The sequence below is a fragment of the Saccopteryx bilineata genome, chromosome 1, assembly GCF_036850765.1.
Source record: "Saccopteryx bilineata isolate mSacBil1 chromosome 1, mSacBil1_pri_phased_curated, whole genome shotgun sequence".
In the NCBI taxonomy this organism is placed as follows: domain Eukaryota; kingdom Metazoa; phylum Chordata; class Mammalia; order Chiroptera; family Emballonuridae; genus Saccopteryx; species Saccopteryx bilineata.
Window position 1 is genome coordinate 157048659 of NC_089490.1, and position 5691 is coordinate 157054349.

Sequence of the window (5691 nt, forward strand, 5' to 3'; positions counted from 1 at the left end):
TTGATGGCTCAATTTAAGCCCTGGTTCCATTTTAATGGCTCAGAATCAGGTCCTTTGATTATCTCATAAAGGGGTTTAGTTATCAACCCAAACCCAGAGATGCAGATTTGGCAGAAACCTATCATCCCTAAAAAGGTTCTTAATTGCTCTGTTTTTTGTTTTTTTGTCTGGGGACTGTAAGATTTAAAGTAGCTTTGTTGTTTTCTTGTTTGTTTTTGTGAGGGGGAGAGAGAGAGAGAGAGAGAGAGAAAGAGATATTCCTGGGTTAGGTGGTAGCCTAAATATTTTACCATTGAGGAAATTAGGGCCTTATTAGAAGACACTCAGTATCCCTTTTCCCCCAGGAAATTAAGGACTAAGATGATGTTGTGGTCAGAGTTCTGTTTGGTGGGGCTAAAGATTAGAATATTATTAACATACTGAATTATGGTTCCATGCTATAACTTTAGTTCCTGGAGACTTTTTCAAGTGTTTGTCCAAAGATATGAGGACTGTTTTGGAATGTTTGAGGAAGGACAGTCCAAGTATATTGAGCTCTTACCTGGGTGTAAGGATCCGTCCATCCAAAAGCAAAGAGAGGGTGGATGACTAGGTGAATGGGATGCAAAAAAAAAAAAAAAAAAGAATTGTTGAGATCTAGCACCATAAACCATTTGGCCTCATGAGGAATCTAGAATAAGATAATATATAAGCCCCTGGCAATGGACAAGGAGGCACCTGATTGGTGGTGTTGCTCTTCTATCAGTCAGGGTAAAGCAGATATTCAGCCCTAGTTCATCCTAGCTTGATGCCTGTGTTGGTGGCCAGGGCTGTTTCATGTCTGGGGCACATAAAAAAAAAAGATAATATATAGATTGGGTACAATGCAGTGAATAAAACTACAGCCTCATTAATGGCTCCTAAGTTCTGAACCACATGATACCCTCCATTTGTTTGTTTGTTAATTTGATTTAATGTTTTTAAGTGAGAGGAGGGGAGATAGTGAGACAGACTCCTGCATGTGCCCCTACCAGGATGCACCCAGCAAACCCTGTTTGGTACTCCCTTGTACTCCGTTGTCCCAAACTATTGGATTGACAGCAGACTGTATATGGGCTGGGATAGAGTCTGAGGGTGGGCTGAGTCTTGGTTAGAGACCAAGAGAAGTATGGAGTGGCCATTCCTCTGGGTTAAACTAGGAAGTTGGATATTAGTACTAGGGCCACCATTAAATCCTTGACCATTAAGTGAGGGCATTCTGGCATTCCCAGGAATTGTTTAGAAACTAAACATCCTGACCTGTGGTGGTGCAGTGGATAAAGCGTTGACCTGGAACACTGAGGCGGCTGTTTCAAAACACTGGGCTTGCCTGGTCAAGGCACATATGGGAGTTGATGCTTCCTGCTCCTACCCTCTTCTCTCTCTCTCTCTCTAAAAATAAATAAATAAAATCTAAAAGAAAAGAAACTAAAGAATCTTTTTAAAATTTTATTTATTGATTTTAGAGAGAGAAGAAGGGAGAGAGAGAGAGAGAAAGAGAGAGAAAGCAAGAAACATCTATTTGTTGTTCCACTTATTTATGCATTCATTGGTTGATTCTTTTTTTTTTCCCCTTCTTTTTCAAGTGAGAGGAGGGGAGATAGAGACAGACTCCTGCATGTGCTCTGACCAGGATCCACCCGGTAACCCCTATCTGGGGTCCATGTTCTGCACATCTGGGGCCATGCTTGCAATCAATCTATTTTTAGCATCTGAGGAGGAGGCTCCATGGAGCCATTCTCAGTGCCTGGGGCTGATGTGCTTGAACCAATCAAGCCATGGCTCCGGGAGGAGAAGAGAGAGAGAGAGAGAGAGAGAGAAGGGGGAGTGGTAGGGATGGAGAAGCAGATGGTCGCTTCTCCTGTATGCCCTGATGGGAAATTGAACCTGGGACATTTGCACACCAGGCTATCATTCTACCACAGAGTGAACTGGCCAGGACATTCTTTCTTCCTTTTTTTTTTTTTTTTTTAGTGAGAGAGAGATGAGAGACATCGATTCATAGTTGTGGCACTTTAGTTGTTCATTTATTGCTTCTCATATGTGCCTTGAGTGAGCAGGGGGCTCCAACGACCTTTGGGCTCAAGCCAGTAACCATGGTGTCATGTCTATGATCCTACACTCAAGCCGGTGACCCCGTGCTCAAGCTGGTGAGCCGGCACTCAAGACTGTGACCTCGGTGTCCTCAGCATCCCAAGTTGGCACTCTATCCACTGTGCCACCACCTGGTCAGTCTCATTGCTTGATTCTTGTATGTGCTTTGACCAAAGATTGAACCCTCAACCTTGGCGTAATGGGACAATGTTCTAACCAACTAAGCTACCCAGCCAGGATAGAGAAACTAAACAATCTTGAAGGTGACAGCTGAGAGGTGGAGTACAATATTTTTTTAGGCTGCCTGTCTACCCACATAATGGTACAAGCCAAGAAAGTCAAGGATCCCACATGTTCCATTAATGCCAAGTAGTTGGCTCCTGTATCAATTTTAAAAATTAACTTTTGGCCTGACCTGTGGTGACGCAGTGGATAAAGTGTCAACCTGGAATGCTGAGGTCGCCAGTTCAAAACCCCGGGCTTGCCTGGTCAAGGCACATATGGGAGTTGATGCTTCCTGCTCCTTCCCCCTTCTCTTTCTCCTCTCTCTCTAAAAATGAATAAATTAAAAAATTTAAAATTTAACTTTTGCCTGACTGGTGGTGGTACAGTGGATAGAGCATCAGCCTGAGATGCTGTGGTCCCAGGTTTGAAATTCTGAGGTCGCTGCCTTGAGTGCAGGCTCTCCAGCTTGAGCACAAGGTTGTCTGCTTGAGCATGGGATTATAGACATGATCCCATGGTTGCTGGCTTGAGCCCAAAGATCGGTGGCTTGAGTAAGGGGTCACTGGCCCCAGGTCAAGGCATGTATGGGAAGCAATCAATGAATACGTCAAGTGCCTCAACTATGAGTTGATGCTTCTCATCTCTCTCCCTTCCTGTCTTTCTCTCTTTTATTAAAAAAAAAAATTAACTTTTTTACCTGCTATATCAACAGTCACCTGGGGTTCTTCTGTAGTTATTTATGTCTTTTGTGCAGAGCCACCAGGAATCCTGGGCACCTTTAGTAATTTTTAGATAAGGCCATTACGGGTTCAGGTATCCCTCTCTTCCTTCAGAGCTGGAGATAGTCCTTTTTCTTTTTAATTTATTCATTTTTAGAGAGGAGAGAGAGAGGGAAAGGGGGGAGGAGCAGGAAGCATCAAGTCCCATATGTGCCTTGACCGGGCTAGCCCCAGAGTTTTGAACCGGTGACCTCAGCATTCCAGGTCGGTGCTTTATCCACTGCACTACCACAGGTCAGGCCGGGACAGTCCCTTTTCAATGACCTGGCCAGTTGCAAAGAGGGCAAGGCCTGCGGTGCTCTTCTTTGGGGAGGGGACACCAAGGTTCTGGCTTTTGAAAACATTGACTACTCCAATGATCCTGCTTATTGCACTTAAAGCAGGCCCCCTACTTGGGCCTGCCAATGTTTCCCTTGAGTGACCTTGGGGCTGCAAGGTGCCAGCAAATGCTACCAATTGAGCCTGCCTATTGGTCTGTCTGGTCTCACGTTGGGTTTTCATCCCTTTCAACTTGGTCTTGATTACTGAAGACTCTGAAGGTCATTTCCAGTAACAGAGTCATTGGGGTCTGTGGGCCAAATTGAAGCTTTTGTAACTTTCACCTGCTATCTGGGGTGTATTGCCTAATAAAATGTTGACCAAGTAAGCCTTGTCCCTCAGGGGCAGGGGGTGGGTCTATGTTGGTATTCTTTCTAAAGGCCTCAATCAGTCTGCCCTGAAATAGAGGATAATTTTTTTTCCTTTTTCTGAGTTACCACTTTTACTTTTTCATAATTTACAGACTTGATGACACATTTTTTTATGTTCCTTATAAGGCAGTGTATCTCATCATCCTTTCTAGTGAGGTCCGCCTGTCCCATCTGGTAGTTCCAGGATAGATCTTGGGTTGGGACTACAGTTACCCACACTGGATGTCTATCCAGTTGGGATTCCATCAGCATACCCCTGAGCTGCTAACCAGATTCTGTGTTTTCCCTCAGGAGTACAGCAAGTGAACAGGACAATATGAATGTCCCTCCAAGTCAAGTCAAAAGGCATTATCAAGATCTGACCAGGTGGTGGCGCAGTGGATAAAGCGTTGGACTGGGGTGCGGAGGACCCAGGTTCGAGACCCCGAGGCCGCCAGCTTGAGCATAGGCTCATCTGGTTTGAGCAAAAAGCTCACCAGCTTGGACCCAAGGTCGCTGGCTCAAGCAAGGGGTTATTCAGTCTGCTGAAGGCCCACAGTCAAGGCACATATGAGAAAGCAATCAATGAACAACTAAGGTGTCGCAATGCGCAATAAAAAACTAGTGATTGATGCTTCTCATCTCTCCGTTCCTGTCTATCCCTCTCTCTGACTCTCTCTCTCTGTCTCTGTAAAAAAAAAGGTGTGGGTGGGAATTATCAAGCATGCTCTCCATCCCAGGAGCACACCTGTGCCCCTTCTCTCTCAGGCATGCATGTTCTAAATTCTAAGAGACCCCATGAGACTTGCAACCAAAGCAATGGGCAGCAAGAGCTCATCCTATGCTAACACTCTCAACCTGTCTCCAAAACCTCCTTTACTCTCTCTGACTTCTAGTGAGCCGAAGCAGCCCCACGTAAGCTCTTTCCTGTTGCTTCTTCTATTCTAAGCCCTTCCTTTCACTGTCCCCAGCTTTATTAAACGTCCTCTCAAAAAAAAAAAAAAAAAAAGGCATTGTCAAAGTTTGAAATTTATCTACAAACCTGCTGAGATCTTCTGAAAACGTGTTCCTTTTTGTTTTGCAATTGGGCAAGGTCTTTCATGTTAAAAGGGATGCAGACCCTAATGGTTCTTGCATCTCCATTTGTAACTTCTCTGAGAAGACATAACTTGGTAAGACCTGGGTAATAAATGACTCCACTCCTGATATGTTCTGTGGGGCTGGGCTCTATATTCTTTATTGGTAATGGAGGATACAGTGGTGCATAAGGAGGAGACGTAATAAGAGAGTTTATTGGTGAGGTGGAAGGTGTTTGAGGGGGTATCCCAGGGGAATCTTAAGACAGGGAGGGGCCACCCTGGCTGGATAGCTCAGTTGGTTAAAACGTAGTCCCCAAACACAAAGGTTGTGGGTTTGATCCCTGGTTAAGGCACATACAAGAATAGATCAATGTTTCTGTCTTTCTCTCTCTCTTCCTCTCTCTAAAACCAATAATAATAATAAGCCTGACCAGGTGCAGTGGATAGAGCATCCGACTGGGACGCAGAGGACCCAGCTTCAAAACCCTGAGGTCGCCGGCTTGAGCATGGGCTCATCCGGCTTGAACATGGGCTCACCAGCTTGAGTGTGGGGTCACTGGCTTGAGCATGGGATCATAGACATGACCCTATGGTCATTGGCTTGAGCACAAAGGTCGCTGGCTTGAAGCCCAAGGTCACTGGCTTAAGCAAGGGGTCCCTTGCTCTGCTGTAGCCTCCTGGTCAAGGTACATATGAGAAATCAATCAATGAACAACTAAGGAGCTGCAATGAAGAATTGATGCTTCTCATCTCTCTCCCTTCCTGTCTGTCCTTATCTGTCCCTCTCTGACTTCCTCTCTCAGTCTCTGTCAAAAGAAGAAGGGGGGG

The 5691-nt window shown here is 45.2% G+C and overlaps 1 non-coding gene across 1 annotated transcript; it reads left to right on the plus strand.

Annotated features, from left to right (window-relative positions):
* The first annotated feature begins 690 nt into the window (after positions 1-690).
* Positions 691-833, plus strand: LOC136321292 (small nucleolar RNA SNORA48). Its single transcript, XR_010728561.1, has one exon. It is a non-coding gene; the product is annotated as a small nucleolar RNA SNORA48 (small nucleolar RNA).
* Positions 834-5691: the final 4858 nt, after the last annotated feature.